Here is a 13507-nt window from a genome sequence, read left to right as displayed (position 1 = left end):
ACACACACCGCGATTGACGTCTGAGACGGGCAATCAGAAGCCGGGACGCAGGACGTCACAGAAAGTGGGTGGGACTTCACACGCCTTCAGCCTATGCTTTAGGGTTCATTTGACAGGGTACCGCCCCCTTTTAAAGACACAGAAAGCTTTTAACTAGCGAAGTAGTTAGCCCAACCCAGAAAGAGAGGTCTTCATTTGTAAAGGCTGAAGGACTTTTGACCAAAACTGCAAAATGAGGTCTTATGAAAGATTAGCTGGCCCTCATTAATTCATAAACAAGGTTTTATAAGTATAATTTGCTCAAGATCAGAGGACAGGCACTTAGGGAACACGTGTCCAATAACAATAACTGCCTGGCCTTGTGTAGCTTCTAAATAATATTTTACCCCCTTTCAACTCATGAATCAGTAGGTTGCCAGGCATCCAATTAATGTTTGTTGAATGAATGAATTTCCAGGATTGTTGATTCTGGGCCTCTGGAATTGTATGGCTATGTATTGAGACACAGACCATGAACCAGGTTTGGTGACTCACCTGGCATACAAGCTTGTTATTACTAAACATCAAACAGAGGAATATGTATCACTCGAAGATTCATTCACCAGCCGTTGACCCCTGGAGGAGGGGCACCGGTGGGAACAAAAGGTTTGTGGGGAAGGGGGCTGCAGTGCATTGCATGCACCCGTTTTACAAGTATTAATACTTCCATGAGCAGGTTTAAGCAATTCCCACCCCACTCTCACTCCCCTGCCCCAGGCACAAGGCTAGGCTCTTGGGCAGACAAACACCTGTGTCTTCCAAATGAGCTTTTTTATTAGGTGGGGAGTGGGGGGTCAATCCAGGCTCAAGGAGCAATAACAATAATAGTTGGTTTTTATTGAGCACTTACTGTGTATCAGGCACTGTCTTAAACTCTCAATCTATATTACCTTTCTTAGTTTTCTCAAAACTAGTTTATGGGGGTAGTTCCCATTATCCCTATTTTACAGATGAGGAAACTGAGGCACAGGGAAGTTAAGGTACTTGGCCAAATTCACACAGCACTTAGTGGGAGTCGATCCCAGGCAGCCTGACTCCAGAGCTGATTTTGAATTCATTCTGCTGTGGAACCATGTACGCAACTGTGGGGGGTGAGGTGGAGGGTGCATGTACTCCCCTTGCCTCTATTTTCTTTTCCGCTCTTTGTGTTTTACAGCCAAGGAAGCCAGAGAGGTGACAGGAGCAGCTCGCAGTGCTGCTCAGCTAGGACAGAGCCCAGCAGGGCTGGATCCCTGGACTTCTGACTCCTCATTCAGCGCTCATTCCAGGCTGTTAGTCTTCACTTGGTGGAAGAATGACTGAGTCAGGGTGCGGCCCCATGGGGTGCAGGCAAGGGGTCTGCCAGGGAGAGGAGAGGAGGGCCTGGGGGACATTGTGTGGAGGGTGGTCTCAGGCTGAGCCCTGGTCAAGCCCACATATGAGGCATTTGGGGTCCCCAGGAGGAGGACCCTGAGTGAGCTGAGATTTCTAGGAGTGCTCATTCTGGACACAGCAGCTCCAAACCAAGCAAGCGTTGCCCTGCGGAAGCAGTGCTGGGCTGGATTTGCAGCAACCCTGGGCCCCAGGCTGGTTAGACAATGCCACTCACTGCTATGTGGCCTCAAGTGACTACTAGGCCCTCTCTAGGCTTCTGATTCCTCACTCAGTGAGAGGATTGAACAATCTGGGAAATTAAAAAAGAAGATACTTGAAAATTATTTATAGTAGTGAAGCTTTTAAACAAAACACAGTCTTAGCCAGAATCTCAGTATATGTGTAATGGAATCTTGCCTCAACTGTAGTTCGAATAAGCTGGGAAAAGTGTTATCTCTTTAGTCTGTAATTAATCAGGCTTCTTCCTGAGCTCTCTAAAGCCTGGTTAGAAGAGAGAAAAGGTTTACAAAGAGTCCAGCCAGTTGTCAAGCTGGGTCTGAATTGAAAAAGTGAGCAGATCTTTCAGGGACCTCCCTGTGACTGGGGGTTAACATGTTCTGTCTGAAATAAATTGACTCTCCTTTCCCTGTACCCCTTCTATCTGGTGCCCAGGTGTCTGGGTGGAGGGGTCGGGGATGGCTGCTATGGCCTCATAGATTCAGAGAAGACGGTCTCATCCTCCAACAAAGGACTCACAGCAAAAGGACACCCACAGCACCTGGGGCTGGGCCTGTGGCCCATGTGACTCATGGTCTGACTTTTCTGAGAAGGTGACCCCACCTCATTCTCTACAATGGGGCCCCAGTCTACCTTTCTCATCCCCTATCTTCCTCGCTTCCCCCCATGCCCAGGACATGAGCTTCAGAGGATGGATTCAAGTGCCAGAACCTGCCGCATACTTGCCCACTTCTGAGCCCTTGCTCCTCCTGGAACACCCATTTCACAGGCTCCACTTGTCAGATCCCACCCATCTTTCAAATTCTGGCTCCTCCTCCATGAAGCCTTCTCAGATTGCCAAGCTGGTCACGAATTCTTCTGAATTTCCACCACACCACATCTGTTCTTCTCTGGCGCTGATCCCTCTGACTGTGATTTGGAGGGAGCAGTAGGACATGGTAATTACAAGTATGGGTAATGGCATCAAGTATATTCATGTCATGATTCCCATGGCATAGCCCCTTGAGCAAGACAGACCTCTCTGAGCCTCAGTTTCCTCGACTGTAAAATGGGGATATTCATACCTATCTCAGAGGGCAATCGGGAAGACTAAATGAGATGACCATGAAAAGCACTTGACACTGTACTTGGTATCCAGTAAGTGCCCAATATATGTGGGCTTTGCAGGGTGGTTATCGGGGCCTGACTCGTGCATCCTTGTGTGAATAAGCCTAAAGGGGACAGGTAGGGGTTTGCACGTGACAGGAGGAGCCCCAAGGAGGTTTGCGTGTGCATACCAGGAAGGATGTCATCTGCTTCCTTTCTGGATCAATAAACTGAGCCTCTGATGGAAGGGTCAGGCAGCCACACCCGTGTTGGCAGAAGCTCTTTTAGTGCAGGCCCATTTTCCTGGTGCTCTTTACATTGTGCTCTTTTGTGCTTGACTTTCTCCGCCTGGCGAGCTGCGGGCAGGGTGCTCTGCAGGAGGACCAGACCCCAGGTTGCAAACGGCTTTACCTCCTTTTCCTCTGTACAGCATGTCCACACTGCATCCCCCATCCCATATACACACACACACACAGGTCAGAGTCTGCAACTTTGACCTGCAAAACTCATTAAGATACAAGTTCATATGTTGTTTCACTGCTGGGGAAGGTCAGAAAGAATCAGAGCTAGAGTGAGCCCCCTTTACCTCCCCCATCCCCCCTCCAGGGAGCAGAGCAGCAGCGGGCCAGCCCTGGAGGCTGTGGGCTGCCCTGGCTCCCACCCCCAGGGGCAAGGTTGAGAAAGACAATTTTCTTTTTGAGGAGAAAATCTTTCCAGGATGAACACTGGGACTTGGGGGATTGGAGGACGGGGAGATAGGTATGCCTGGACAGGGAGAACTTTCTGGAATTGGGGCAATGGGGAACGCAGGTGTCCCAGATCAGGGGTAACTCCCAGCACCCCTCCTCACTCGCACATCACCTGTCGGACCCTGAGAAAATGGGCCTGTACGGCCCGAGGGAACTCAGCCCCCTGGCCTGACTGGCGGTGACTCTTTTGTGAGGGGAGGACAAATGATTGAGATTTAATTTTCTACCTGCCCAGGGAGATGCAACACACAATGAGAGTTCATGTGAGTGGGGAAAAGCAAAAGGAATGTCGTATTTCTTGTACCCTCAGAGAGGGTCCCTGGAGAGCCAGTGGCATGTCAGGCTGTTCAGACTTTTCAAATGTGAGACAAAAAAATCTGGAAGAGAAATCATTTTACAAGGCTGTTATACCATGTCGCTGCTCACTTTTCAGTGTAAACATGACCCACAGCCCCAGAAGGGTAATAGATGGGTACATTTCCCAGCCAACTGCCCATCTGTGGGGCCCCCCAGGCCTGGGCTTGAGAGCTAACATTTCTCGGTTCAGATAGCAAATGCTTGTACTCATGCAGGCTCCTGGGCTGGGCAGGGAACACTCTTCTTGCCACAAAAGGAGAAAACACTGGGTGCAGTTTACAGAAAGCAGATGGTTGGGGGTGTGGTGGGAGGCAATCCTATGCTTGGAGAGAGATGACTGTTCCACCCTGGCCTCGTCTCCCTGAGGTGAGGCAGAGAGTCCAGCCCCTGAAGGAGGCTGGAAGGTGTCCCAGCTACAGACCTGGGGCAGGTTACATGATCTCTGTGACACATAGCTTCTCTTGGCCCCCAGCAATCCCACTGCCTGTGTTCACAGGAATAATTCCCTTCCCTTGAGTGTGAGCTGGAACTAGTGACTTGTTTGTGACAGAGTACACCAAAGTGATGGCATGTCATTTTTGAGATTAGGTTACTCAAAGACCGTGGCTTCTGTCTTGCTTCTGTCTCCCTTCTCTCTCACTTGGCACATTGCACGCTGTCCTATGGAGAGGTCCACAGGGCAAGGAATTGAGGGAGGCTCTCAGCCAACAAGCCAGTGAAGAGCTTCATCTGCCAACAGCAACGTGGATGAGCTGGGCAGCTGATTCTCCACCAGTCAAGCCTTCAGATGAAACCACAGCCCTGGCCGATGGCTGGATTGAAGCCCGAGGACCCGGCGAAGCCACGCCCAGATTGCTAACCCACAGGAATGACGGGGAGGTAATACATGTTCATTGTTTTAAGCTGCTAAATTTTGGAGTGATTTGTTACACAGCATTCGATGACAGATACAACCTCTCTTGCTCTTGACCTCAGTCTGCTCCTCTGTGAAGTGGGATTAATGCTACTCACATCTCTGGGTAATTGTGCAGGTGAACCCAGCTCTGGGGGTGACTTCCTTAACCCACCCCCCCAGAAGCAGAGTGGGTTTTCCACAGTGCCATTCCTCACTACTGCTTTAGTCACACAAATCAATTCCTAATTGCAAACTACGGCAGGCGCTGGGAATGAAGAGAACAGAGTGCAAGTAGATAACCGAAGGTCCCGGCCTTGTCTGGGGGAGAAGGAGGCTTCGCAGAGGAGGTGCATTTTGAGTTGAGGTCTGAAGAATGAACTGGAAGAGGTTTCATTGGTTCCCTATCCCCAGCCTGTTAGTCTCTTTCTCAGCACGTTGTGATTTCCCATCCTAGTTCTCAGGACTCATGACTACTCATGTGTACCTGCCTTGGGGGAGCTATGAGAGGGCAGAGATGGGGTCACCACAGTACACTGAGTACTTGGCACAGTGCCTGGCACATAAAAGTTGCTCAAGCAAAATGCACCGAATGTCCCTTAGGTGTAACCAAAGACTAAGGGACACAGCATTAGAAGTAGAGGGGCAGCGCTGGTGAAGATCTCGGGAGAGGAGCGGGTGAATGCTAGGAGCTTGGAGGGACCAGTCTGGCTGGAACGCAGGAAAGAAGGGAGAGCGGTTCAGGCTGGAAAGGTGTCCAGGGCCAGGTCACGCAGTCCTCAAAACCTGGGGAAGGGGTTTGTCTTAGAGCAATAGGGAGCCTTAGGCAGGGCAGGAGGGGACAGGACATGATCAGATGTGCTTTTCTGAGAGATCGCTATGGCTCTTGTGAGGGGATGGGTTTGAAAAGGCAAGAGCAGAAGCAGAAAACCTGGAGACGGCTACTGTCAGAGATGAGAGTACTGAGGAGTAGGGTGGGGAAGTGCATGGTATCCAGGAGCAGAAGGTGACAGGGACAGGATGTGGGGTGGCGGGACACAGAGGGTCTAGCGTGAAGCTGAGGCTCCTGCCTACCCAGTGGATGGATGGTAGGGTGGGCAGCAAGAGGGCCCAGCCTGGATTCGCCGAGCAGAGCTCAGAGCCGGCGTGAGTCTCCCTAAGCCAGTCGCCCAGGGCATGAAACCTGACAAGTTTAGGGCTCCGTGATTCCTAGAAACTTTCTAACCCCCCCCCCACCCCACCCCCAGTGCAAAGCTCAGAAACGCTTGGCCTGGGAAGGGTTGGTAAAAGCTTCTTGAAACTTGAGCCTGTGTTTACAGGTAATGAAGGTTGTGTGGGATAAGGCCCCTGGGACCACCCAGCTGGGCCAGGCAGAACTAGAAGCAGCACAAACACGGAGCAGCTTCCTGGGTCACCCACTTAAAATTTCTTATTGGGAGAAAACATGATTTTTTTTTTATTATTTCTTTTTTTGGTATAAGAACAAAGTGTTATGAAATAGAATGAGAACTCATTTATATAAAATTTTCACATGAACCACACAAGTGCAAAGACATTTGGTTCACTTAGGCCTGAGTGCCAGACCTCTGAAAGTCCGAATTCACTCTTCTCTGCTATTGGGGGCATTTGGGGAAAGTTCTAGGAGCTTTGATCAGGAAAAGTGCCCTAGCTTTGAGGTCAGCCCGACCTGGGTTCAGCCACCTGTTTGCTGTGTGACCTTGAACAAATTACTGCACTTCTGTGAGCTGAGATGTCCCTTTTGGTTGTCTTTGTAAGACCCTGCCCCTCCCAGGCGGGCTCCAAGCGTTTGTCCTCTCAGACTGGCTTTCTGACTCACACGGTTCTTACCTTGGTACCACTTGCAGAAGGAGAATTAAGATTTGCTCACCTTTCAGGGGGCGGCATTTTGCCTAGAATAATTTCTTGTATTATTCACAGGAAATCAATCACTGCAGGAATACATAACCACGGGGCGGGGGTCCCTCTTTCCCCATCGTACCCCATGCAGGACTTGATAGGAAAATTTAAGGTACTTGACAGGAAAATTCAAATTGTATAAAGATCGACTTTTTGAATTCTTTTTAAATGATGTGCTAGACTATCCTGTAGGAAAGGAGGAGAAAAGAAAAATGGAGAGCTCCTGACCCCTCACCCCAGTCAGCAAGTTTTACGATTTATAGATATTATGAGATTTTATGAGATCTTATTTTTAGTCATTTCTTCCCAAATTCATCTTCTAGGGTTGGTAATAATCTATCCAGCCATTTAAATGTATGTAAATACTCCTGTATGTGTGTGAATGGAGACGTGTGTACACACACATAAACACACACACAAACACGGGGTCCTGTTCTGGTTTTCTATGCCCCCATCTCACACATCCCAACTCCAAGTGTTAAACGCCATCAAGATCTGAGAGGCTTGGAAGGGCCCTGTGGGCCTTTGAGGCTTCGCTCACCCCAAAGCAAGGCTCTGCTGACTCCCAAGAGACGGGTGCCATCCTGACCCGAGTGGGTGTTGGCCGTCTCAGGGCACCTTCCTCCCTCATTCCTTGGCAGCAGCCCAGAGTGACTGGCTACAGCATTCTCATGATGTATGAGGCTGTGAAGAGGGGAGATGGAGCTCTCCCCCACTAATTCCCCTGGAGAACTGGTAAACCCTTGCCTGGTCTGGTAGAGCTCACCCTGGGTGGCTGCTGGGGAGACAGCTCATCCTGGGAGGTGGCATGGCCCTGGGCACCCCTCGGCACCTGTGCATGAGGCATGGATGACCCCGAGCGCCAAGTGGTAGCCAAGTCCCCAAATATCCCTCACTTTTGGCTTCTCCATGTTCCTTAAATTTTTCACTTAGAGATTCACTCCTTTCCTTAAAACTTATGCTCATTCATTCATCATTTGCTCTGAGGATGTAAAGATGCATTCATCCTGCCCATATTTACTGAGGGCCTACTCTGTGCCAGACCCCACACTGGGTGCTGGAATAAGTGGTTAAGGCAAAGTCTTTCTTTTTGAAAACTTCTTCTTCCCATGAGGGAGTTATAATTAGGATAAATAACCGAGTGACACCTATAAGAAAACAGGTGTTCTCGAGAGTCTTAGATGAGGAGCCAGAAGCCCAGAGGTGAGCTCTACTCTGTCCCCCTGGGGCAGGGGCAGCTGGGGAGGCTTCATGGAGGAGGTGAGGCTGGAAGTGGCTGGGACAGGTAGGGTAAGGAAAGGACAGTCAGGGCAGAGGGCATCTCCCTCCAGGCACACTCAGGACTGTGTACAGCTCTCAGTGGGAACTCAGGTGGCTGATTGGCTGGCTGGACACATCACTCATCCCAGTTCACAGCCCCTTTGATGGACCCCCTGGATGCTGAGAACTTGTCACACCTTCACCTGAGGGTGATGCCAGGCTTACTACCTTAGAGCAAATTAGATCAATGCTTTACTGTACACACGAATCCCCCAGGAATCTTGTTAAAATGCTGACTGCCTTTCTCACAAGCTCCCAGGTGTCACCCATGATGCAGGTCCCCAGACCACACTGAGTAGCAGGGATTACAGTAGCATACTCGCCCTGAGTCCATCTGGGAACTGTTATGCAGCTTTGAACTTGGGCCATTGACTCCTGCCTCTAGTTCATGATTCACGCCTGTGCTACTTTCGACCTGTTAGCACCAACTCTGAAAGGAGACAGACAAGGGGCCTGGCTCCGGGGCTGTGCAACCTTGGGCAAGCCTTTAACCTCTCTGAGCCTCCATTTCCCCATCTGTACAATGGGGATAGTCACTCTCCCAGGGTTGGTATGAAGGCTGCATGAGTGATCACAAGCTCAGCAAGGTGCCTGGCACGTTGCCTCTTGTTCTTATAGTTCTTTTTGCTACCAAACCATTTCCAGTTACAGTGATAGTTGTTTCATTTGGAGTCAATGGACTTGAGTTAATGTCCCTGCTCAACCACTGAGCAGCTGTGTGACCTTAGATGAGCCACACAATTACACTGAGCTGCAGCTTCCCCCTCTGTGGTATGGAGCTAGGAAACTGACACTTTCCAGCCCACAGGTTACAGGGAGGACTCCGGGAGGTATTGTGATGCCGGGTGTCATGCGGGGTCTCTGGTCCCGCTCCCCACATACGAACGCAGGACATGGTGAGGCCAAAAAGGAATACTCACGGAGCCACATAGAAAGGGGAGTCATACCACCATGGTCTCGCTGGCGGCTGGGTTGGAGACACAGGAAGCAGGAGCCACACTATCTGCAACCTGCCGTCCACTTCTCTCTGCCAATCAACCTCACTTGCTAGCTGCAATCCACCATGCTAACTGCAATCCGTGCTTGCTAGCCCAGCCACCATCTTCTTGCTAGCCCCCCATTTTCTACTAGCGTAGCCACGGCAGTTATATTAGTGGCCAATGGCTCACTGGTTACAGCTGGCGGCCAACTAGCCACAGCTGATGGCCATGCAATCACAGTTGATGGCCATTTACTACCTGAGCCAGCACCTTTCCATGTGAGGCCGAGAGCCTGGAAACTGCACTGCTGGCTCTGTCCCCACAGGTACCATAGTCTATAAGCAGCATACTGAATCACATTTGGGGAGTTTTCACCGTGAGGACAGCCAACAGGAGCCCAACTCTCCTGATTCACTCACATGCACCTGCTCGTCCAATACTGAATGCCTGCTCTGCGCCAGGCTCCGGCGAGGCACAGAGTTACGGGTCCAGGAGATGCAGCTCCTGCCCTCACACATCCCCTTCTACAGTGCTGGAGAGCGGCTGGGGACCCGGGGCTCACTGTCTCTGGGTTCTGAATGCACTGTTTCACGCCTTACGAAATTGTGCAGAGAACCCAAGCAGCTGGCAGCCAGGCACAAGTCAACTTTGGCACCAAAGGACATGGAAACTTGCAGCATCTTCTAGAGACGCCTGGTAAGAGCAACAATGGACATGCCGGGACCAGGCCATTTGGGATTGAAGACCTTGGAGACGTTTCCTTAAAGACATTTATAGCCTCGGAGCACAAGTCTTGAAGTAGACCGGCCATTCCTGGGCCAAGAGCAGAGCTGGGCAGGGCATGGCCCCCTGGATGAGGGGCTGGGAGGAAGGCTACACTGCCCAGCGCCTTCACAGCTGGGGCCACGACAAAGAAGCCTCTTCCAGATGTTTCCTGTCATCACTGTCTGGCCAACTTCATTACCTGGAGAATGAGCTCAGATTGGGACACCATGTTTTAAGACTGGAGACGGATGGACACCCATTCAGAGAGTGGAGCCACAGTCAAGAAACCAGAGTTGCCAAACTCGAAAAAAGGCAACATGCGGGGGCCAAAAAGCTCATCTTCAGAGACTTGGAGACAGTCCTGTGGGTGAAGGACTTGATTATTAGCTTTGCCCCTGGGGACACCAAAGGTTAGGATCAGTGAGGTGCCAAGAAGACTTGGTTTCCAGCTAATTTCTCCAATTTTTAAATCAAGTATTTTTTCTTGTAAACATTATACATGATCATTGCAGAAACTTTGGGAACTATATAAATAACAAGGAAAACATTAAAAACTTAGAATGCTACACTCAGAGCTAACCAGGTAGTTAGTAACTGTGGTTAACAGAGCTAACGACCGCTAACATGGCCAAGCAGAGTTCTTGGCCCCTTTTCTGCATCCCAGCATTCCTCAGGGACACAATTCAGGGCCGCCAGGTAGACTGGTCCCCACATGCTGCTGATTCTTGGAATTTGAGAGCATGGAATTTCAAGTATGCCGGTGTATCAGACAACCATTACTATAATATTGCCTAAAAACCAGCTCAAGCTTCACTGGCTTACAAATGACAAGCATTTATTTCTCACTCAGGAGTCTGTGGGTTGGCCAAGGACTGAATGATTTCGGTGGACGCATGCTACAGGTCGGGTCCACGTCTGCTCCAGGTGGCTCTCATCCCCCTGGAAGCATGGGGCTTCTGGAGGCACGCAACTAAGCCTCACTGCACACTCATGTTTTAAGCGTCTGCTTGTGTCATAACCGCACCATCCTGTTGGCCAAAGCAAGTCACATGACCAACCCAAAGTCAGGAGGTGGAAATGAATCCGGTGCCGGCCAGGAGTCTCTGGCAAGAATGTGTGTGTAGTTGGCACCACAGTGGGGTGGAGAGTTGGGACCATGAGTTTAGTCGGCTGCCCTAGGTGGGTCTAATGCTTCCCACTCATCCCGGGGTCAGATGCTCCCACTTAGAAGCACTGCTTCAGTGTATTTCCTTCCTCTCTTACATACGTGCTTTCTACCAAATTGGGTTTAGAGTCTACTGTTTTAAAATCCCTGCTTCACGTCCTATAGATATTTTTCTTTACATCAAATATTTTTGGACATGTCATTTGATGGCTGCAGCATTATAAAATCATAAAGTTTGAGCATCCTCTGAGATTTTTAAGTTGTTTCCAATTTGGCTATTACAGTGTGGTAGCCATCTTCATACAGACACTTTGTTGCATCTGCAACAAACATTTCTTGCTTTTTCTTGCCCAGCGTGAGGTCCCACCTCCCTCTGATAACAGTAGCTTGAATTCCCTTTGGGGCAACCACCTGTGCCTTTCTTTCAGTCCATGAAGTTCATGTGGCATCCACCACGGGCTCCAGGGGAACGGCCTCTAGCCAGAAAAGATGTCCACCTCACTAAAACCCAAACAAAAATTTGTCCCAGGTCTGGCCAATCAGAGCACAGAATCCCTCCTAGTTACAGAGATTGGTTAGAGAGATATGAGTAAGTTAGAATGGACGCATAGCAGAGACCTCGTCAATCAGGGATTTGTTTAAAGGGAGGCACATGACCCAAGGTGATCCAATCCGATTGAACCCTGGGACTTATCCAGGACTTACTGAGAAGAGACATGCTCTCTTTCCCTCTGACTTCAACTTTAGAGGCGCGGCCCAAGGTGGTTGGCAGCCATCTTGTTAACGCAGAGCCTGAGAATGAAGCTAGAGACAAAGAGAGACTGGCTTCTGCTGACACTGAGCCCCTGATGAAGCTGGGCCTGAAACTAGAATCCCTGGCCTTTTAGTTTTAAAAGCCAGTGTGTTTCTTTCTGGCTTAAGCTGAGTTGAGTTGGGCTTTCTGTCATTTGGAACCAAATAGCTCTGGTTTGGTTAACTTCAATTTCTTGACCTAGAATTACTGAGCCAAAGGACATAAACATTTTTCAAGCTTCTTGAGACTTCTTATCAAATTGCTTTCCAGCGAGTTTATTATGCAAAGAGCGTTGGAGAGCCTATCTTACAAGCATTAGTATATTAGCTTAAAATGTTCTGGAGAGGCAGAAATTATATGGTTTACTTTTATTTTTAGTGAGGTGAAATATTTTTCATGTTTGTAGGCCATGTTTACTTATTTTGGGATTTGCTGAATATGAACGTGTCAATTTTTTTTACTTTTTAAGAGTCTTTTTCAATATCAAAAGCATTGTTCCTTTTTAAAATTGTCAACAGTTTCCCACAGATTATTGTCTTTAATTATTTTGATGGGTTCTTAGATAGATGTATTTTTAATTTTTTTGTGTGGTCAAATTATCTTCAGGAGTCACTTCTGTTGCTTTTATGCTTCCAAAGTCCTTCCCGACTGAAGACCAGGTAAATGTGGACAGGTTTTTCTTCTTTGTGACATTTAGATACCCAGTGTTTCTCACCCTGTGTTTGGAGACCCGTCTGCAGCAGAACCCCATCTGGGAGCTTGTTAGAGTGCAGGGTCATGGCCAGGCCACTGCCACAACAGGCACGTGTTCTGATTCTCCTCCTTCCCAAGGAGTATGACAAAACATCTGAACGAGACCTCACATGCACAACAGGTGCACAGCAGGCAGATGGCAGGGGACCGCAGAACAACCAGCTCTCCACAGGGCCCTAACAGGCAAAGCTACAAAGCCAGCGATCCATGCCCTGGGCCCATAGGGGTTATTAAGTCCAGCCCCTTGCAGGAGGTTACTTAGACAGGCTAGACAGGGTGGGGGCAGCCCTCCTCGAATGCCAGGTCCAGCTCCCTCCTGCAGATGGAGTCCAGGCGGATGGAGGTGGTGCTCCAGGTGGGACAGACCCCGACTTAGGTATTTAGGATTTGCCCTGACTCTAAAGCAGTAGTGTTCAGAGTGTGGTTCCGGGACCAGCAGCTGGGCACATGTTAGAAACATAAATCTAAGGCCTCACCACCCCAGATCCGCTGGACCAGAAACTCAGGAAGGCCGCACTATATTGTAACAAGCCTTCCTTGGGAACGGTCAAATCGAAGATTCATTGGCCTAACGTGTGCCCACGTTGTAGGGAGGCTAATAGGATACTTTGGATCTCTTTGGAAAGTGGATGTTGTGGGGAAAGACAGGCAACTGAGGGAGGTATGTACGTGAGAGGGTCCCTGCAATGGACTGAACGTTTATACCCACTCCCCCAATTCTTAGATTGAAAACCTAAACCCCAATGTGATGGTAGAGCCTTTCAGAGGCGAGTAGGTCCGGAGGGTTCTGCTCTCATGAGTGGGATTTGTGCCTTTATAAGAGAGACCCTGTCCACCATGTGAGGACACAGCAAGGGGACAGTCGTCTGTGAACCCGGAAGAAAGCTCTCACCAGACACCAGACCTGCTGGTGCCTTGATTTTGGACTCCTAACCTCCAGAACTATGAGAAATAAATGCCTGTTGTTTAGGCCACCCGGTCTATAGTATTTTGTTATAGCAGCTGGAGCGAACTAAGACACCCTCACACATGGCCTCTGAACCAAAGTCCAAACCTCGCAGTCTGGCCTTTGGGACCCCACGATGATTTCCCAGCCCACCT

Source organism: Rhinolophus sinicus, chromosome 3 (assembly GCF_057876585.1).
Source record: "Rhinolophus sinicus isolate RSI-liver-muscle chromosome 3, RSI-T2T, whole genome shotgun sequence".
Classification (NCBI taxonomy): domain Eukaryota; kingdom Metazoa; phylum Chordata; class Mammalia; order Chiroptera; family Rhinolophidae; genus Rhinolophus; species Rhinolophus sinicus.
Note: the sequence above shows the minus strand (reverse complement) of the source record.